This window comes from Mus musculus, chromosome 14 (genome assembly GCF_000001635.26).
Source record: "Mus musculus strain C57BL/6J chromosome 14, GRCm38.p6 C57BL/6J".
Taxonomy (NCBI): domain Eukaryota; kingdom Metazoa; phylum Chordata; class Mammalia; order Rodentia; family Muridae; genus Mus; species Mus musculus.
This window is the reverse complement of record NC_000080.6, coordinates 26,355,063-26,377,500: the sequence shown is the minus strand read 5'-3', so window position 1 is coordinate 26,377,500 and position 22,438 is coordinate 26,355,063. Positions and strand designations below refer to the sequence as shown.

Here is a 22,438-nt window from a genome sequence, read left to right as displayed (position 1 = left end):
TTACTTTCTTCATACACTAACCCAGAAATCCCCCCAAGAATAAATCAGTCATCTGAACAAACACTTCCTTGATATACCCTGAGGGCTGCTGTGGTAAAAAGCAGCATCAACCACTACTCTCTCTTCTTAGCCCTGCACAGAGAAGCCCCCAGCTCAGGCACGTGGCCTCTGCCCCAGATTATGTCCACACAGGCTTTCCTGAAGCTTCCTCTCAACACTGCCTGGTTGGAGCATCTAAAGGGGTTCCTTACCCTGCACCACACCAGCAGGGTTTTCTTAGTTCTGCATCTCATCTGATGGGCCTAATCTACATTGTCATCCTAGATGAGACATGACAGACCTGCTCCAACCCCGACAGTAAGTGATGCTGGAGCAGGATCCTGAACACATGAATACCCTGCTTAGGTATCTGGTAGCCAAAGGCAATTAGCATGCACACCTCATGCCCCTGTCCCTGCAGATCTCCAGAAACCTCCCTCATTTGTTGCAAGTGATCTAGACCATCTACTATAAAACAAATGGCTGGAAGGACAAAAGCCAAGTGCAGGGACTGGATGAGCACCCTTTAAGAGGAGTTGTTGCTCTCCCTGAGGGCCCAAGGAGCAGCTAACAAGCCTCTGTAACTTCAGTTCCAGATGGAATCTATTGCCCTCTTCTGGCGCATGTGGGAATTGCATGCATGTGGTACACAGGCCCTTAGCATGCAAAACACCCATACACATAAATGAATGAAATAAATCTCAAACACAAACAAACAAAAGCAGAAAAACAAAACTATATCCCTACATGTCGAGGAAGTCATTGTCTCTGCAATGCATCTATCACTAATGCTATATTTCATGAAAACCAGAGGCAGATAGCTCAGGGTTTTCTGATTTCTTCTATACACACTTAAATTTTTCATCTCTTAAGGTATTAGAGGAGTACAGTTATGTCTTCTATTAATTTGGTCTTTTTGATCATTTTATGAACCTGAGTATATAGAGTATTGTATTTTAGTAACATTTAGTATATTTAGCTAATATGACCTCAGAGATATAGTAGAGATAGTTTTGCTCTCACAAGGGAGTATCCACAGAGACCATCTACACGCAAGACATCACCCCTCTGTGTAGCATTATGAACCCCAGCTAGGAACTCACTGTGTAGACCAAGCCACTTGGCACTTGCAGACATCCATCTCTGCCTGGGAGTTCTGGTGTTACAGGACTGTGATGCCGCAACTGATTCCAGACAGTCCTTAAGAGAGAAGAGTGGGAAATTGCTTTTTCATTCATAAAACAGTAATTTTACCCAATGGGGGCTTAAAAACAGCAGCCATTATATACAACCTTACCAAAATAGCAAATCAATGACAAGACCCTTGCTTCTCCAATGCCTGCCAAGGAATTGCCACTTGTGTGACCACCCCAGGAGAGGGGCTTCCTATGCCAATGTCCTTCTTCTGGGTTCAGAGGGCTGACCTGTGACACTGCCACTAATTCCTGCAGAGGAAACATTTGCCAGCATGGGGCACTTGCCATAAAGACCTGGAGCACCCATCTGTATCAGCCCTGCTGGATATGCTGGAAGGTTCTGCAAGTCAGACAGAGGACAATGAGTGTGCTTCCAGCCCCTGCCACAATGTGGCCGTGTACCAGGATGGAATCAATGGCTACTCCTGGTTATGTGTGCCTGGATACCAAGGTGGGCATAGTGACCTGGAAGTGGATTCTTTCTTTCTTTCTTTCTTTCTTTCTTTCTTTCTTTCTTTCTTTCTTTCTTTCTTTCTTTCTTTCTTTCTCTCTCTCTCTCTCTCTCTCTCTCTCTCTCTCTCTCTCTCTCTCTCTCTCTCTCTCTCTCTCTTTGGTTTTACAAGACAGGGTTTCTCTGTGTAGCCCTGGCTGTCCTAGAACTCACTCGAACTCAGAGATCCGCCTGCCTCTGCCTCCCGGCTGATGAATGTGTTTCTGATCGCAGCATGAATGAGGCTGTATGTTGCAGTGAGATAGGAAGATATATGTGTGTCTGTCCTCAAGACTATTCTGTGTGAACTTAGTTAGAAGGTGATGAAAGTGGTGCCATGTGTCAGGATGCTCTAGGGCTCACTTCTGTGACTGTGCACATGGATTCCATGAAGACCACTGTGAGCTCAACTTTGATGATGTGGCTGACCGGACACATTGCAGGCCTGCCTTCCTCCTTCAACTACTGGGAGCCTCAGGCTATGCTTGTATCTGTCAGGCTAGATTAAAAAACAGGAACCAGGCTAGAAAGATGGCTCTCTCTATAAGTACTCTTACTCAGGTAAGAGCACTGACTGCTCTCCCAAAGGTCCTGAGTTCAAATCCCAGCAACCACATGATGGCTCACAACCATCCATAATGAGATCTGATGCCCTCTTCTGGTGTGTTTGTACTTAGACATAATACGGAGCGAACAGGTTTGGAGCAAGTGGGGCTGGCTGGAATGAGCGGTGTCGGAGTGAGCAACCACATGAAGGCTCACAACCATCTGTATAGATACTCATATGCATGAAAATAAATAAATAAATCTTTAAAAACAAAAAGCAAAAAATGGAGCCTAGCAGAACTGTCCTCCTAGAGGGAACAGATGCAGAAACCCAGAGCCAAACATTAGATTGAGCTCCAGAAGCCTTTGAAGGAGCTGTGGAAAGGACTGAGGAACATGGAGGGACTCCACAAGAAGACAACAGAGTCAACTAACTTGGACCCTTGGGGGCTCCCAGAGACTGAACCTCTAACCAAAGAGCATATAAGGGCTGGACCTATGCCCCCAACACATATGTAGCAGGTGTGTTGTAGCTTGGTTTTCATGTGGGTCTCCCAATAACTGGAGCAGGGGCTTATCCAGCCTCTCACCTGCCTATAGATCCTGTTCCCCTAACTGGGCTGTATTGTCTGGCCTCAGTGGGAGAGGATATGTCAGGTCCTGCGGTGGTGTGATCTGCCAGGGTGGGTGGATACCTAGGGGGTGTTCCCCCTTCTCAGAAGTGAAGAGGAGGGGTGGGAGAAGACCCTATGTGAGGGGGTACTGGGAGGAGGGGAGGTTGTGATCCAGACGTAAATTGTATAAATAAACTAATGGGAAATAAAGAAGAGTGGGACATGGATATTTTATTCATAAAAATAGTCATCTCGCCAGGCGTGGTGGCATACACCTTTAATCCCAGCACTCGGGAGGCAGAGGCAGGAGGATTTCTGAGTTCGAGGCCAGCCTGGTCTACAGAGTGAGTTCCAGGACAGCCAGACTTACACAGAGAAACCCTGTCTCAAAAAAAAAAAAAAATAGTCATCTCACTCGACAGGGGCTCACACACAGCAATTATATACAGTGTATAGCCTTAGCAAAACAGCCAATCAACGACTAAGAACAAAAGCAATGACATTAATTAAAACCTTGAGACAAAACGAATGAAAACTCCAAAGAAAACAATATTCAAGCTAGAAAATTGATTTTAAAAACTGATAAAAAAAATTCTTTGATTGTAGTAAGACCTATACTGTCTGTCTGGCCTTGGGTACAGACTGTAATAGCCTATCAAGACAAGGGTGGCCATGCCTCTAGGGGTTTTGAAGATCAAGCTCTCCAAAGGCCAAGGATGAGACAGTCTCAGGCCTTTGTTCAAAGTCTTCCTAATTCATTTATTCATCTCTACTAAAAGATCCCTGACAGTCCATCAGGACACATGCTAACTTACACTCGCAGACTCCTGGATGCCAGCAGTTGTGCCTCAGCACTTCTCTGAAGCCCTCCCTCATACATCCTCAGCAAGAGGGGTGTCTCAGTCTCTGTGAGGAATAATCTCCTACTGCTACTTGGACCACAGCATTTCCTCTGCTCAAACCTTTTCCTCCAAAGGAGATAAATCCCTGAAAGTTCCTCTGATTGATATGGAACATATACCTGCCCAAGGACACTGAAGGTGACTCAGACATTCTCTATAGATCTTTTCCCAGTCCAGGAAGTGAAACAGTAAAATCCAGTCTTTATTATATTATTATTGACAGTCAAGTGGCTGTCACGAGAGACAGATGGTCAGCCTCACTGCAATGAACTCTCTTCAGCAACTCTTGTGTCTGACACAGAGTCAGCTTCTGCCTGACTGAGAGAGGACCCTATGCTCCTGGTGTGGTTGATATCTGACTCACTGTTGAGTTCTCAGCTACAAGGAGATGGCTTTTGTGAGGAGGCCTTGATCCTAGACTGAAGACTGTCATGGATTCAAGTTGTCCGTATTTTCCTTCATCCTCCTCAGGTCTCTCAAGGGTGCTGTAAGACAAGGAAAGGCAATCAGACTCAGAAGCATCCTGGCTGGGACACTGGCTACACAAAATCAGTGCCCATTCCCACAAAGGAAACCAAGGTCAAGGACAAAAACCCACCCCATGGATGCCTGGTTGCTAAGGATAGCTCAATGGTGGTTCACTTACCAGGCATGCTCATTGCTCCTTCTGCAGCAGCTCTGTCTACATGAGGCTCTGGTCCTGGTCTGTGTCCTGTCTGAGTTCATGCTGGACTTTTTCACACCTAGAGGAGGAAGGTAGCTGGGACACAGGCCTTTGGGGACCTGCCATGTTGACTGTTGAGCCTCCACCAGCTCTACTCAACTGAACAATGCACCATGACCTTTCAGAGTTCATTCTGGGCATCCCCAGGGGAGAAGGGTCAAAAGACCTGGGCAGAGATTTTTTTCCTCAGCCTTTAAAATGACCACTGATCCTATGCCACAATGCTACATACACAAGAATCACCAGGAGAGAGTTGGTCTCTCAGGAGAGCCAACACACCTGTGAACACAGTTAAGACCATCACATCTCTTCAAATTTATGGCCCAAGAGGGACCCTCCCAGAGCCATCAGGCGACAGGAATCAAGGCACAGCTGGGGATAGGATCCTGCTGGTTTCTGTCTGCATCCCAGAGCTGATCCTGTACCACAGCTCTTCATACCCAAATTCATCCCGAGAGAACTGGTCTCCTAGGAATACTGACACAGAGGCTTGCAGGAGGGACAACTCACAGTCAGAAACAGCAAGACCAGCTAACACCAAAGATAGCCAGATGGTGAAAGGCAAGGGCAAGAACATAAGGAACAGAAACTAAGGCTACTTGGCATCATCAGAACCCAGTTCTCCCACTACAGTGAGCCCTGGATACCTCAACACAACAGAAAAGCAAGACTCTGATTTAAAAGCACATCTGATGATGATGACAGAGGACTCTAAGAAGGACATAAGTAACTCCCTCAAAGAAATACAGGAGAACACAAGTAAACAGGTAGAAGCCCCTAAAGAGGAAACACAAAAATCACTTAAAGAATTACTAGAAAACACAACCAAACCGGTGAAGGAATTGAACAAACCTAAATCTAAAAGTGGAAATAAAAACAATAAAGAACCACAAAGGGAGACAACCCTGAAGATAGAAAACCTAGGAAAGAGATCAGGTGTCATAAAAGCAAGCAGCACCAACAGAATACAAGAGATAGAAGAGAGACTCTGAGGTGCAGAGGATACCATAGAAAACATTGACATAGCAGTCAAAGAAAATGCAAAATGCTTTTAACCCAAAACATCCAGGAAATCAAGGACACAATGAGAAGACCAAGTCTAAGGATAATAGGTATAGAAGAGAGTGAAGACTCCCAACTTGAAGGGCCAGTAAATATCTTCAACAAAATTATATTAGAAACTTCCCTAACCTAAAGAAAGAGATAACCATGAACATATAAGAAGCCTACAGAACTTCAAATAGATTGACCAGAAAAGAAATTCCTCCTGTCACATAATAGTCAAAACACCAAATGTACAAAACAAAGAAAGAATATTAAAAGCAGTAAGAGAAAAAGGTCAAGTAACATATAAAGGCAGGCCTATTAGAATTACACCAGACTTCTCACCAGAGACTATGAAAGCTAGAAGATCCTGGGCAGATGTCATACAGACCTTAAGAGAACACAAATGCCAGTTCAGGCTTCTATACCCAGCAAAACTCTCAATTACCATAGATGGAGAAAGCAAGATATTCATGACAAAACCAAATTTACACAATATCTTTCCATAAATCCAGCCCTACAAAGGATAATAGATGGAAAGTGCCAACACGAGGGAAATTACACCCTAGAAAAAGCAAGAAAGTAATCTTCTTTCAAAAAACTCAAAAGAAGATAGCCACACAAACATAAAAATAGCATAAAAAATAACAGGAAGCAACAATCACTATTCCTTAATATCTCTTAACATCAATGGAATCAATTCACCAATAAAAAGACATAAACAGATTGAATATGTAAACAGGACCCAGCATTTTGCTGCATACAGGAAATGCACCTCAGTGACAAAGACAGACACTACCTCAGAGTAAAAGGCTGGAAAACAATTCTCCAAGCAAATGGTTCCAAGAAACAAGCTGGAGTAGCCATTCTAATATTGAATAAAATCAACTTTCAAACAAAAGTCATCAAAAAAGATAAGGAAGGACACTTCATACACATCAAAGGAAAAATCTACCAAGATGAACTCTCAATTCTGAACATCTATGCTCCAAATACAAGGGAACCTGCATTCATAAAAGAAACTTCACTAAAACTCAAAGCACACATTGCACCCCACACAGTAATAGTGGAAGACTTCAACACCCCACTCTCATCAATGGACAGATCATGGAAACAGAAACTAAACAGAGACACAGTAAAACTAACAGAAGTTATAGACCAAATGGATTTAACAGATATCTATAGAACATTTCATCCTAAAGCAAAAAAAGAATATACCTTCTTCTCAGCATCTCATGGTACCTTCTCCAAAACTGACAATATAATCAGTAACAAGTCAGACCTCAACAGATAGAAGAAGATTGAAATAATCTCATGCCTCCTAACAGATCACTGTGGATTAAGGCTGATCTTCAATAGCAACAAAAACAACAGAAAGCCCACATACACATGGAAGCTGAACAACACTCTATTCAATGATAACTTGGTCGAGGAAGAAGTAAAGAAAGAAATTAAAGACTTTTTAGAATTTAATGAAAGTGAAGGTATGACATACCCAAACTTATGGGACACAATGAAAGCAGTGGTAAGAGGAAAACTCATAGCTCTGAGTGCCTTCAAAAAGAAACTGGAGAGAGCATACACTAGCAGTTTAACAGCACACCTAAAATCTTTAGAACAAAAAAGAAGCAAATACACCCAAGGGGAGTAGACAGCAGGAAATAATCAAACTCAGAGCTAAAATCAACCAAGTAGAAACAAAAGGAACTACACAAAGAATCAACAAAACCAGGAGCTGGTTCTTTGAGAAAATCAACAAGATAGATAAACCCTTAGCTAGACTAACCAGAGGGCACAAAGACAGTAACCAAATTAACAAAATCAGAAATGAAAAGGGAGACATAACAACAGATGCTGAGGAAATTAAAAAATCATCAGATCCTACTACAAAAACCTATACTCAACACAACTGAAAATCTGGATGAAATGGACAATTTTCTAGATAGATACCAAATACCAAAGTTAAATCAGGATCAGATAAACCATCTAAACAGTCCCATAACCCCTAAAGAAATAGAAGCAGTCATTAAAAGTCTTCCAACCAAAAAAGCCCAGGACCAGATGGGTTTAGTGCAGAATTCTATCAGACCTTCAAAGAAAACCTAATACCAATACTCTTCAAACTATTCCACAAAATAGAAACAGAAGGAACACTACCCAATTCACTCTATGAAGTCCCAGTTATGCTGATACCAAGACCTGACAAAAACCCAACAAAGAAAGAGAACTTCAGACCAATTTCCCTTATGAATATCAATGTAAAAATACTCAATAAGATTCTTGGAAACCAAATCCAAGAACACATCAAAACTATCATTCACCACGATCAAATAGGATTCATTCCAGGGATGCAGGGATGGATGGTTACTGAAATCCATCAATGTAAACCACTACATAAACAAACTCAAAGAAAAAACCACATGATCATTTCATTAGATGATGAAAAAGCATGTGACAAAATTCAACATCCCTTCATGTTAAAAGTCTTAGAAAGATCAGGACTTCAAGGCCCATACTTTAACATAGTAAAGACAATATACAGCAAACCAGTAGCCAACATCAAACTAAATGGAGAGAAACTTGAAGCAATCCCACTAGAATTAGGGACTAGACAAGGCTGTCCTCTCTCTCCCTATCTGTGCAATATAGTACTTGAAGTTCTAACTAGAGCAATTAGACAACAAAAGGAGATCAAAGGGTTACAAATTGGAAAGGAAGAAGTCGAAGTATCACTATTTGCAGATGATATGATAGAATACTTAAGTGACCCCCAAAACTCCACCAGAGAACTCCTAAACCTGATAAGCAACTTCAGCAAAGTGGCTGGATATAAAATTAACTAAAACAAATCAGTAGCCTTTCTCCACACAAAGGATAAAGGACTGAAAAAGAAATTAGGGAAACAATATCCTTCACAATAGTCACAAATAATATAAAATATCTTGGCGTGATTCTAAGGAAGTGAAAGCTTTGTATGACAAGAACTTGAAGTCTCTGAAGAAAGAAATCGAGGACCTCAGAAGATGGAAAGATCTCCCAGGCTCATGGATTGGCAAGACTAATATAGTAAAAATGGCCATCTTGCCAAAAGCAATATACAGATTCAATGCAATCCCCATCAAAATTCCAACTCAATTCTTCATAGAGTTAGAAAGAGCAATTTGTAAATTCATCTGGAATAACAAAAAACCCAGGATAGGGAAAACTGTTCTCAACAATAAAAGAACCTCTGGTGGAATCACCATGCCTGACCTCAAGCTGTACTAAAGAGCAATTATGATAAAAACTGCATGGTACTGGTATAGCAACAGACAGGTAGATCAATGGAATGGAACTGAAGACCCAGAAATGAACCCATCCACCTATGGTCACTTGATCTTTGACAAAGGAGCTAAAACTACCCAGTGGAAAAAAGACAGCATTTTAAACAAATGGTGCTGGTTCAATTGTCGGTCAATATGCTGAAGAATGCAAATTGATCCATTCTTATCTCCCTGTACAAAGCTCAAGTACAAATGGATCAAGGAACTCCACATAAAACCAGTTACACTGAATCTAATAAAAGAGAAAGTGGTGAAAAGTCTCGAACACATGGGCACAGGGGAAAAGTTCCTGAACAGAACACCAATGGCTTATGCTCTAAGATCAAGAATCAACAAATGGAACCTCATAAAATTGCAAAGCTTCTGTAAGGTTAAGGACCCTTTCAATAAGACAAAATGGCAACCAACAGACTGGTAAAAGATCTTTACCAATCCTAGATAGAGGGCTAATATCCAATATATACAAAGAACTCAAGAAGTTAGGCTCCAGAGAACCAAATAACCCTATTAAAAATGGGGAACAGAGCTAAACAGATAATTCTCAACTGAGGAAACTTGAATGGCTGAGAAGCACCTAAAGAAATGTTCAACATCCTTAGTCATCAGGGAAACACAAATCAAAACAACCCTAAGATTCCACCTCACACCAGTCAGAATGTCTAAGATCAAAAACTCAGGTGACAGCAGATGCTATCGAGGATGTGGAGAAAGAGAAACACTCCTCCATTGCTGGTGGGATTGCAAGCTGGTACAACCACTCTGGAAATCAGTCTGGCGGTTCCTCAGAAAATTGGACAATACTAACTGAGGACCCAGCTATACCACTCCTGGGCATATACCCAGAAAATGCTCCAACATGTAATAAGGACACATGCTTCATTATGTTCATAGCAGCCTTATTTATAATAGCCCAAAGCTGGAAAGAACCCAGATGCCCCTCAACAAAGGAATGGATACAGAAAGTGTGGTACATTTACACAATGGAGTACTACTCAGCCATTAAAAACAATAACTTCATGAAATTTGCAGGTAAATGGATGGAACTTGAGAATATCATCCTGAGTGAGGTGACTCCATCACAAAGGAACAATCATGGTATGTATTCACTGATAAGTAGATATTAGCCCAAAAGTTTGGAATACCCAAGATTCAATTCACAGACCATATGAAGCCTAAGAAGAAAGAAGACCAAAATGTGGATGCTTCAGTGTTTTTAGAAGGGTGAACATAATACTCACAGGAGGAAATTTGGAGACAAAGTATGGCGCAGAGACTGAAGGAAAGGCTATCCAGAGACTGCTGAGGATCTATTCCATATACAGCCACCAAAACAAATACAGACATTATTGTGGATGCTGGGAAGTGCTTGCTGATGGATGCCTGATATGGCTGTCTCCTGAGAGTCTCTGCCAGAGCCTGACAAATACAGAGGAGGAAGCTCTCAGCCAACCATTGGACTGAGCTTGGGGGGATTCCCGATGGAGGAGTTAGAGAAAGGGCTGAAGGAGCTGAGGGGGTTTGCAGCCCCATGGAGGGAGCAACAGTGTCAACCAGCCAGACCCCCCCCCCCCGAACTCCTGGGGATTGGACCACTAACCAAAGAATATACATGGAGTGACCCATGGTGCTGGCCAAATATGTGGCAGAAGATGGCCTTGTTGGACATCAGTAGGAGAAGAGACCCTTGGGCCTGAGGGTGTTCAATGCCCCAGTGTAGGGGAATGCTTGGGTGGGAGGATGGGAGTGGTTGGGTGGGGGAGAACTCTCATAGAGGCAGGGGGAGAGGCGATGGGATAGGGGTTTCTGAAGGGGAGACCTGAAAAGGGGAAAACATTTGAAATGTAAATAAAGACAATATCCAAGAAAAAAAAAAAACCTAAAAAGAAGGAGGAGGAGGAGGAAGAAGAGGAGGAGGTATGTTTGAAGTTCTCTCCTTTTTTTTTTTTTTTTTTTTTTTGCCAGTGAAGTTGTAAATAAAAACCATCATACATCAAAAAAAAAAAAATTCTAAGGCAAATGGATGGACCTAGAAAATATCATCCTGACTGAGGTAACTAAATCACAAAAGAACACACAGGTATGCACTAACTGATAAGTGGGTATTAGCCCAAAAGATCAGAATACCCAAGATACAATTCACAGAGAATATGAAGCTCAAGAAGAAGGAAGACCACAGTGTGGGTACTTCGATCATTTCTTAGAAAGGGGAACAAAATACTCATGGGAGCAAATATGGAGACAAAGCACAGAGAAGAGACTGAAGGAAAGGCCACCTGGGGACTCATCTCAGATACAGTCACCAAACTCCGACACTATTGTGGATGCTAAGAAAAGCTTGCTGAAAGGAGCCTGATATAGCTGTCTCCTGAGAGGCCCTGCCAGAGCCTGACAAATACAGAGTTGGATGCTCGCAGTCAACCATTGCACTGAGTGTGGGGTCCCCAATGGAGGAGTTAAAGACTGAAGGAACTGAAGGGGGTTGCAACCCCATAGGAAGAACAACAATATCAACCAACCAGACCCCCCAGAGCTCCCAGGGACTAAGCCACCAACCAAGGAGTACACATGGCTCCAGCTGCATATGTAGCAGAGGACAGTCTTGTCAGGCATAAATGGGAAGAGAGGTCCTTGGTCCTATGAAGGCTCGACAGATGCCATAGTGTAGGGGAATTGTGAGTGGGGAGGTGGGAGTGGGTGGGTGGATGGAGGAGCACCCTCATAGAAGCAGGGGAGGGAGGCTGGCATAGGGGTTTTCCGGGAGGGGGGAACTGGGTAAGGGGATAACAATTGAAATGTAAATAAATTTAAATAAATAAAAATTAATTAATTTAAAAAGAAGAGGGGGATGAGGTAGGGGACTTGCAGAGGGGAAACTGGGAAGGGGAACAACATTTGAAATGTAAACAAATAAAATAACCGAGAAAAAAAGAAAAAATATTTTTGCAAAAGCTGTAACAAGAGAATTTGTTTCATAATGTGCATAATGGAATAATTAAAATCTACTTAAATTGAAAAAAAAAAAAAAAAAAGAAGTAGCCTGTGATGGCAAGTCTTGGTTGTTCAGCTGACATCTGGAATTTACTAACACAAAGTCTGGGCATATTGGTTGTCAACATCGAGTGCGTTGGGATCCCTGGGTAGGGTGTGGACACAGGAGATGCAGAGCAGCTGTGAACCACTGCATACGTTATTGAATTCTCTCCAGCATCTTTATAGACAAGCAGAATAAAGACTTCTCACTTCTAATTCTCAACAGCTTCTGTTTCTCAAACAGTAGTTTACCTGGGTTCAAGGGGACCCAAACCTCCTCACAGACCGAGAAATCTGACTTCATCCAACTCTTTTAAGTGTTGCTTAGTTTAATTAAAACAAAAGCTTTTTCTCATGAGAAGACAATCGTGAAGGCCACTCCTCAGGCATGCTGTTTACATAGCAGAACATCAGGATTCTCTGCTGAGAAAGTATGCTTTCTCAGTGTCCCAGTGGGCTGGGATATCCTTAAGCCACCTCGAAGCTAGCAATCACCTTATGCTACTTCTCTATCGTCTGTGAGGGAGTTTTTCTTAATTAAATCATGTGACTTGGGATGATGTAATTCTAACATGGATCTTTGAGGTAGGAAGCTAAAACCTTCATCTAAATCTTTAGAGATGGGAAGACCTAACCTTAATCTGGGCCACACCTTCTGCTGTCAGCACATGTAAAGGACGTGAAGGAAGGCAGTTCTCTTTTGCCTGCTTGCCCCCGCCTTTCCTAGCAAGTCCATTTCTTTAGTAGTATTAGAACCAACTTCTTCACGATTCTAACTTATAGGCATATACTGAGGACCAGCTAAGACAGCCAGCTACCTTACAAGTAGATTCTTCAATATTGCTGGATTAGATGGACCACAGCCTATAATTCATCCTAATAAATCATATGCATATATATTTATTACACATATATGTTTACATTTAAATATATGTATAAATATATATTTATTAAATAGAGATATAGAGAGCGTTTCATTCTATAAGTTCTGTTACTCCAGAGAAGCTCAACTAATGTACAAAAAACATAAATTAAATTCATTATCTTAAACATATTCATTTACAGTGAGGGAATATACTAGTCTTGTGTCTTAACCTACTTGATCATGTAAGAAAAATCAAACAATATCCCCCCAGCTCTTTGCCTTTTCCACAGAGATACATACCATCATATTTCCTGTATGCCCTTGCTTTCAATGCCTTCATTTGTAGTTCATATAATTCTTCCTGGAAGGCCGTCCTGTGGGAAGAACATTCTGACTCTGCCCCATCCAAGTTCAAAGCCTTCTTACACAGACTCGCACAGGAGTTTAGTAGCAAGGTTTCCCTAGACTGGCATAAAAGTTGTTCTCATGAAGACACTAAAACAACCAATCCAAGGTAGGGTTTGCATGATGCAGTGGATCTAGAAGGCAAGGTATGAAGGATTGATTGCCTACAAACCTAGGAGGGAGGCTGGGAGACAACTGATTGTGTCCTGGTACTTTGGGAGAACTTGGCTAGATGAACATGTGAGACAACACACCTCCATGTCAGGAGCCTGAGCCTAGGAAACACATGGCGAGTCTACTGCATGTGACTGCTGTTCATGACACTGTCCTGTCACAGAAGAGTTCAGGTGTCTTCAACAAACACTGAGGTGCAGCAGCGGAGGGGCAGCATCTACCCTACACACTGTTGGTCCAATACTAGCACACTTAGTATGATCGGGACATGAGCTACCTTATGAGATTTTGCTTTAGTCGGTTCTGAAAGCGCCGGCTGTGGATGTCAGTGTTCATATAGGTCTGTAGAGAGGTGGGTGCTGGTGTCCTCGGGCTCCCGTAGCACAGGCTTCAAGAGACCAAGGCCGTAGCCTCCTCAGGCATATTCACAGCTGCACAGGAGTCAACTTGGCTTCAGAACACTGAAGGGTTGTGTTTTCAGAAGCCAGGGGAAAAAATGGCAAAGTCCACAAAGCACTCAGGTGCTGTGGAGCTGCCCAGCTTCCCTGCTAGGTCACTTCAGCACATGGCTGTAGATAGAAAAGCCATGTAGGGGTAGAACTTGGTCCCTAGACTCATGAAGTCTCCTTACTCACAGCCCAGAACACCCAGATCCTGTAGGTAAAAGCCAGTCTTTATCCTGGTCCGCAGGTTCTAGTTTTTGCTGCAATAGAGAACTGTTTGCCACCCACACCTGCTCACTCAGAAACCTAAGGGGCCACTATCAGGGAGAGGTGGTCTCAGTAATTCTGTTGTAAAGCTTGAGACAAGAGGTTTTGACCAGGAGCATCTTTCTTGCCCTCTTACTAGTATCAGATATTCACTAGACCCAAAGGAAACCACCGGCAATGAAGTGTAGTGATGCCCTGCTTGAAACTGGGGACACTTCCCTCGTCCATCCCTCCTTCTTCAAGGCTTCCTCTGCCAACTTTCGCACCCCTGACAGTAAAGTAAGAGTGAAATCCAGTAGTTCTCAGTAAAACAGTGGTATCCTGCCTAATTCCTGGCTTCTGAGATGAACAAACTAATGTTCTGGGAAACTTGACTTTCAGGAACTGTGACAAGCAGGGCAGTCCACTTGCTTCTCAGGGGATCCCAGCTCCTGGGAAATTCCCATTCTTGGGAAGCCCAGCTCAAGCTCATCTCATCTGGGAACCTCCAATCCTTGCCCAGGACTTACTGTGCCTTCCCCAGGGTCATTTATCTCTTCCCAATTCTGAAGGCCAATGCCATTCTGCTCCTCTCTGGACCTTCTATCTTCTCCATTCTCTCTCCTAAATAACTGATTTGGTCTTGCCAACATGTCTATGAGTGAACCCTCTAGGCACTGAACCTACCAGGATCTATGGGTGAACCATCTAGGCATTGAACTTAACAAGATCTATGGGTGAACCTTCTAGGAACTGAACCTACCAAGATCTATGGGTGAACCCTTTAGGCACTGAACCTACCAAGAGCTCTTGGTGTCATCACAACACTGGTGACATCACAGAGTATGATAGGGGCTTCCAGTAACAGTAGAACATCCAGGAAAGAAACTGCTGATGTCAAGGGGAAACTACCCTCACTCCACACCCTGGTAACTAGCTTGCTCCAAATTGACCAAAAGCTAAGATACGCTTTCCAAGAGCCTTTCCTGGAATACAGGGTAAACTCACCACCTTCCTCCAAAGTAAGAAATCTCTCTGATTGATTAGACACCCCTTAGTACTTCCTATGTGGGAAGCTGACAGTTTATTTTCCAACACTGCTTAGGAAGGTCTCATTCCTTCATTGAATCATCCTTTTCATGATGTTGAGAAATAAAATACTACTGAGAAATTACATCAGTAATAATGGGGAGGAGGAAAGACCACCTGCTTCAAGTATAGGCACTTGGAAATACACCCAGAAGGAACCTCCAGGGCTGATTACAATGTGGGACTTGGGTTAGGGGTACACTCAGAGAAGCCATGTGCCTACATGTTGGAAACATTCCCACAATGCCTCAGTAGGTAAGACACATTACTCCATCAGGTTCCGGTAAAGTGTGATGAGCGGCTAGCAGAGGAACACCCACCAAGACAAAAACGCCCTCAGGCTGAGTGCGGTGCCCTCCAGTCTGCACTACAGCCACCGAAGGCAGATAGATTGTAGGCCTTGCAGGTTTCAGACTGAGATTATGTGCTGGGGGGTGGGGGTGGGGTGGGGCAAAGGCAAAGCAAAAGCAGCCAGAGATCATGCATTGTGATGGCCTGGCAGGTAGGACGGCCAGGGCACCATAAATCCTGCTACTTTCACAGGCTCTGATGGCCCCACTTGGAATCCCAGCAATTGGGAAGTGGAAGCAGGATGGTGCTAAACTCAAGCTTAACTGGCAAAGCCGGGTTGAGGACAGACTGGAAAGTTTCTCTGTACAGCATTTAAGTTCAAATAGACAGTGCGCCTAGCCAGGGCCCAGTCTTCCCATATTGTACCTTACATTCATTCCAAGGTGCTTCCCTAGTAATGCGTTGAGGCGGATTTTCTTGGTTCTACATATTCATGGTTGGAAAAGTAACTTAACAACAAGCACTGCAATTCTCTCAAATAGAACAAAAAATAACAATGCTGTATTTACATGAGTCCATCAGTGGAAAGGACAGCATAACCAAAGAGTGGGAAGCCATGGTTGTGTCCTGGTCTCTGTGGAGCCTCTGCAGGGACAAAGTGACATAGAATGGACACAGAGGCAGGGTGGGCAGCAATATAAAACCTGCACTGGTCAGGTAATAAGCACACTCTATCCAGTTCCCTATCCAAGGAGCTCCTGTTGAGGCCATGAGCCTTGTTCTGACCACGGGCACTGGTAAGATCATACAAGCTTCTGTTTGAGTGACACAAAGTCCTTTCATTCAGCAACAGACAGGACGCGGAGTCAATTCAGGAGTGGTGCCCTCCTCCCATGAACTATGTGATGTGACACAGCAACGTAAGAGTTATTTGTGTCAAAGACCAGAGGCCTCCTGGATGGGTTTGGCTCTAAAAATCATTCTCAAGTGCCATGAATCTTGTGTTTCCCCAATGACAGTCAAGTCTGTCTTGCTGTGTGCCTTATGACTCTGTTGATAGACTTGACTTAAAGGCCTGTCTATAGCTTAGTAGCTGAGTAATTGCCTTGCATTGATAAGGTTTGGGTTTTATCTTAGGAGAGTAGAGACTGGTGGTAATCACTGAGTAATTCCCCACCTCATTTAGTGTTCTAATTCCGAGGAGGACTAACTTCAGGGCAGGTCTTCACTGGAAGGGGAAGTCTTTATAACTCAAGCCAGAGAGCTAGCTAGTGTACCAATCTTGTTACAAATGTCCAGCTGAAATCCTGGTGATGTATACCCAGGTACAGCTTAGGAAAAAGTATCAACAGGGGTATGAGATGGTCAGAGGAGCTCACAGTGTGACTAAATTTTGTTTGGTCAGCATGTGTGTCCTGGGGTAACGTCCACTGTATTGGAAGTTGGTAGTTGGAAGTGCCTCCTGGGTAATGGAGTTGGTCAGAGAGCTTGAATCTACCACACATACTGTGATTTTCCTTATGGGCAAAAGACATTCAGGAAATTCCTTTAAAGTCTTTTTATATTTAGGAGCATGCAGCCTATGGTCCAACTGGAGACTCTAGATGTAAGGCTCAAAGGCTGGTACTGATGCTGGGCAGTGTGCTTGTTAGTTGTTATTATCAGCCTGACCTGATCTAGAGTCACCTGGGAAGACGGTGGCTCAATGGGGAATTAGGTAGATCAGGTTGACTGTGGGCATGTCTGAGAAGGATTTTATAGATTGTTAATTGAGTTGGAAGGATCCAACCTCAGAGGTCAGAATCACTTCATCATCTGGGACCCGAACTGTGTAACATGAAGCAAGCTACAGCATAAGCAGAGACAAGCAGGCAGCAAGGCCACTCCCCTTCCCCTCTGCTCCTGACTGCGGGTGCAATGTGACAGCTGACTGAGTGCCTGCCTCGACTTCCCAAAATGATTCTAACTGTGAACTGTGAGCTAGTCTTCTCCCTGCTAATCTGCTGGACGTGGGATCTGGATGTAATGAAGAAGCTAAGGTGTCCCTCTGTGGCACTGGGGTTGGAACAAGCCAGTTAGAAATTAAAGTAAGGCATTAAAGTTAGTATGATACGCTCAATAGCAGCACATCAGACACAGGACAAGAGCTCTGCCTCCCCCAAACCAACCCTTGTGATTTTCCAGTCCCAGTATTACAAAGACACAACCATTAACTCACACACCATGTCCCCCTGTCCACAAATAGCTCCAGATAAATGTCTTGCTGTATCAAATGCTATCCTAATTTCTGCTAATCCATTAAACAAAACAAGCCTAACTTCATTGGAAAGAATTTTTCTATGGATTTCCTGACCCTTAGAATTTTGAAATTTGAGGAAATGGATCTGAAATCACAGCCCTAAGGGTGAATCTCAACCTTATACTATACCCTTCCTTGGAGGTCAAGAAAATCTCCTTAGAGGTCAAACCAGAGAAGCACCCCGTAATGCCAGGTACAGAGAGTGCACATAATAAGTGGGAATCTGTCCATTAGTAACTTTAGACCAGAGATTAACACTAGGGCTGATGTATGTACAACCCTGTGAGGACTTCTTAGCTGCCCTCTAAATTCTGTACTTCCTCAGAGAGACCTGCAAGCAGATCTTTGACAAACGTCCTTCTTCAAAAATACATAGACGTGATGAGAAGGGAAAACTCACTCTGATGGGGTCCTTCTCCTAGGGCATGGGACAGCCCCTTCTGAGCAACTTCAGAGGGCTGTCTGAGGAGACTGCCAGCTTTGTGGGGAAACTCTAATAACCACATTTACTGAATGAGATAGGATGCTTGTCTGAGGAAAGAAGAGTGGGAATGCCAGAAGTCCAAAGGAGAGACTGTTATGTGGCTGGCTGTTTAGGCTGTCAGTTTCCTTCAGCTAGATTTGAGATGGCTCATGGAGATGCAAGTGGACAGAAAAAAACAAAACAAAACATATAAAACCACTTCCTTCAGAAGCACAGCCTTTAACCCCCACAGGAAAGGTTCTCTTCGCTCTCTGACCCCAAGCTGTTGAGGGCATTTTGCTGCAGTTGGTTGGTTGTTTCTGCTGCTCTCCTCATTCTCTCTCCTCTTACATGCTTGTCTTTATTGATTTTATTCTGTACACTTAAGGCACAGGCAGGACCTGCCCAAAGTCACGGCTGCTGTTGCCAGGCTCTGGACGTGTCGAATAAAGCAATAAACAATAATTCAAAACTCTTGGTACTCAACCCTTCCTGAGCATTTTAAGCCCTCAAAGCCACAGTGTTCTGAGATAGCAGGAATAATAGATTCAAGAGCAAGAACACAGCGATTCCAAAGAGACCCCACAAAGGAATCAGTCTCCAGCTCTCCTCCAGAGAGGGACCTGGACTCCTGGGGAGAGAACTGAGCCTCACCCAACTACCAGGATTTTCCCATGGTGCAATGCAACTTCCTTAGCTTTTCTGGACCTAGCCGTTTCTAAAAGAAAATTGAGTAATTTTCATAATTCAAATCCGGGCTAGCTAAAAGACTGAGACACAAAGAGAAAAGGCTCTAGTGATCCTAAAAGGCAAGTGAGGGTAGCAGGGATCAAAACATAAGCTTTCTGCCCTTGGCCTAGATTCCCTTCTGACTGACTGCAACCTTTGGCTCCCAAAATGCTAATAAATGATGAGTTTACAAAAGGGATGACCTACATCCTTGCAGGATGCCCTCCAACCTCTGCCCAGCCACCTTACATGAGGACCTCCTGAGGATCCTTTAGGGGTGGCGATCATAACATAGGAAGCAAGACTTTTGGTAGTGTGTTGTTGTCCCCAGAGACACTCTGGACTGAGACAGGAGGTGTGAACTCAGGCCAAGGCATGCCATCGGTCTCTTCCACGGTAGGCTAAGACAGGTCTGACTCTTGTAGAGCAATAGCCTGGACTGGATCCTCGCCAAGTTCAGTGAACTGCAGAGAGGAGGGGTCGCCAGCAGGCTGCAGGAGCCTCTTGGGACTGATACCCACGTCCTTTGCTGTGGCAAAGCTAGATGATACCCTTCAGTTAAAGAGTGGCCAGCAAGTGACGCTTCGTCTTCTTCAGTGAAGAGCGCAGGTCCTGGAAGTGGTCCTGCTCCTTGGCCAGGTGTACCTGAAGCAGCAGCTTCCCCGTGAGCCCCCCTGTCTTCTCCAGCTGTTGCCATTTGCCTAGGCACAGCTCTCCCTCTGCATCTGAGCATGGTTTCTACCTCCATCATGGCCTGGGCCAGACTCTGCTGCCATAGGACGAGCGAGCAGCTCCCGGCTGTGTGGTTTCAGAGTGGCCTTCAACTACTTCTCTCCCTGTCCCGTTTGGTGGGGCTCAGTGCTGACAGATGGCTCCAGAGATACCAGTAACAACCTAGCTGTTTTCTTCCTACCTTTGCGGTGTCTTCGGGGGAGGGCAGCTGTGAGGCGGGAAGGCCCACCAGCCAGGGCCAGCAGGCCTGGGGCTGAAACGTTTGGGTGACTCTTAGAGGCTCCATCCTGCCTTCCCGGGTGTAGCCCAGTGGGCTGCTGCCCCAAGGAGTCTGAAGGAAGAGGTGGAGGAGGAGGGGGTGGAGCTGGGGATGGCTGCATGGCTGGCCTAAAGGCACTCCCACTCTGCCTCTAGGCTTCTTGCTGTCCTGCAAACTGCATTTGCTGCTAAAGGAATTTGGCTGAGAGCCCAAGGCTATGCGAACTCACCACCTCAGCCAACACAACTTCCTGCCAGCATTCACTGCCTCTGTCCTGCCTTCTGGCTGGAGGCTAAGGCATCAGATTCAGAAGGGTCATGGCCCCTGAACCTGACCTATCAGCTCCGCTCCGGAGCCTCAGGAGGCCAGAGTTCACTGGTTGAAGGAGCAGGTGCTGAGAGGAGTTAGGCCAGCCCCCAAGCTATTTGAAGACCCCCCCCCACACACACACCTGATCACCTACTGCCCATTATCAAGGGTTTCCCTAGAATTCTAAAATAAACCGTTGATTCAATGGAAAGGCCTCTCACCCAAACTAAGACATCCCCAATTTAAGACCTCTATGGAATCAGTACCCATTCCAAGAATTTCACACACACACACACATCCAACAAATCCTCCCAACCTGTTGCACACTTAATGGCATCCTGCACACCTGTATCAGAGCTCCAGAGTCAAAGGCAGTGGATGTTTGCAGGACCTGGATGTGCATAAGGAGTGTTTGCTGTGGGCTCTTGGAGATTTCTGGAAAGAAAAGTGCTCCTTGGTGTCGCCCCAAGATCACAAATCAGAGATCACAAGCAAATCACAGAGTTACCTTGCTTTCCATAATGACTTCAGCTCAAGACCTTCTCTGACAACCCTCTCTCTCTTTGCACAACTGCTTACCTGGAACGGAATCTGCATCCCAGGGAAGACTGCAAAGTTCTGCATTGCAACCGCTGGCTTACTTTCTAAGGCCGGCCAAGAAATCTTTCTATGGCACTGTCTCAAAGCAAAGGCATCTCAAACGTCCTCCTTCTCCGATAGAAACCATGTTTGTTACTAGGAAACAAACTCTGAATAGTTAGTAGAACAAGAGGACCAGGCTTTGCCCTTAGGTTGCTCTGTGCCTCTAATGATGATGTTCAGGTGGAAGAGAACCAACTACCTTTGCTCCTCAGGTATTTCCTCAGGAGAAACGGGATGGAAAGACATCAGACCAGAGGTTCTCAGCTGTAGCTTCATGAGCAACTTCAGCAGGGTCAGTGCAGCCCTGAAACAATCTCAACACTACTGTGAACATGTGTTTTCTGGGCTGGGCTTGATAGCTCTATCAATTTCGTATCATTTATTTTTATTTTATGTGCATTGGTGTTTTGCCTGCATATAAGTCTGTGTGAGGGTGTCAGGTACCCAGGAATTGGAGTTTCAGACAGTTGTGGCTGCCATATAGGTACTGGGAATTGAGCCTGGTCCTCTGGGAGAGCAGCCAGTGCTCATAACTGCTGAGCCATCTCCCCAGCCCTACTTTATCAGTTTCTTAAGGCTCTTATAACCCAACATGGATTCCAATATGGTGGAGTAAAACTATTTGAAGATCCTTCTCTGTTCAGATAGCCTGGACTTCTGCGACTCAACAAGGTGCCCTAGTTTTATTCTATTGCTGAGGCACATATACAACCAAAAGCAATTTGGGAAAAGAAAGGGTATATTTCATCTTTTAATTCCAGATCACAGTTCCTTAGCTGAGAGAAGTCAAGGAAGAACGGCCTTCCTGTCTTTACTAGCTGGTTTTGTGTGTCAACTTGACACAGCTGGAGTTATCACAAAGAAAGGAGCTTCAGTTGAGGAAATGCCTCCATGAGATCCAGCTGTAAGGCATTTTCTCAATTAGTGATCAAGGGGGAAAAGCCCCTTGTGGGTGGGACCATCTCTGGGCTGGTAGTCTTGGGTTCTATAAGAGAGCAGGCTGAGCAAGCCAGGAGAAGCAAGCCAGTAAAGAACGTCCCTTCATGGCCTCTGCATCAGCTCCTGCTTCCTGACCTGCTTGAGTTCCAGTCCTGACTTCCTTGGTGATGAACAGCAACATGGAAGTGTAAGCTGAATAAACCCTTTCCTCCCCAACTTGCTTCTTGGTCATGATGTTTGTGCAGGAATAGAAATCCTGACTAAGACACTGTCCTAGGCCTGGAAAACCCCAGCATGAGCTGGGACAGGTCATAGTCATTTGACAGTCAGCACAGTCAGCTGCAAGGGTTTTATATTAGGGAGCTGGGAGTGAGGGCGCCCGATGAGGACAAACGGAGCAGTAGGGGTGATGAGGGAGGAAGTCTTTATTTTCACCCTGCTCTGCCATACCTTTCTAAACTTGTGCCTTTTGAAGGCCTTGCTAATTATATTTTAAAGTCCATAGCAGATGGTAAAGAAGTCAAGTCACCTTGGTACTGACCTCCTCCTAGAATGTACTAAATGGTGAGATGGCGCGTCCTATAAGAGTGTGTGTTGCCAAGCCTGATGCCCTGAGGGAAAGGAGAGAACCAACAGCTACAAGTC

At 44.4% G+C, this 22,438-nt stretch overlaps 1 long non-coding RNA gene across 1 annotated transcript in view; it reads right to left on the bottom strand.

Annotated features, from left to right (window-relative positions):
- Positions 1–19,954, bottom strand: part of 4933413J09Rik (RIKEN cDNA 4933413J09 gene) — a 42,910-nt gene extending 22,956 nt beyond the window's left edge. The window contains exons 1-4 of the long non-coding RNA NR_038005.1: positions 19,826–19,954; positions 4,434–4,530; positions 4,152–4,272; positions 1,143–1,239 (exon numbers count right to left, since the gene is read on the bottom strand). This is a non-coding gene — a long non-coding RNA (RIKEN cDNA 4933413J09 gene). The remainder of the gene's footprint in view (positions 1–1,142; positions 1,240–4,151; positions 4,273–4,433; positions 4,531–19,825) is intronic.
- Positions 19,955–22,438: the final 2,484 nt, after the last annotated feature.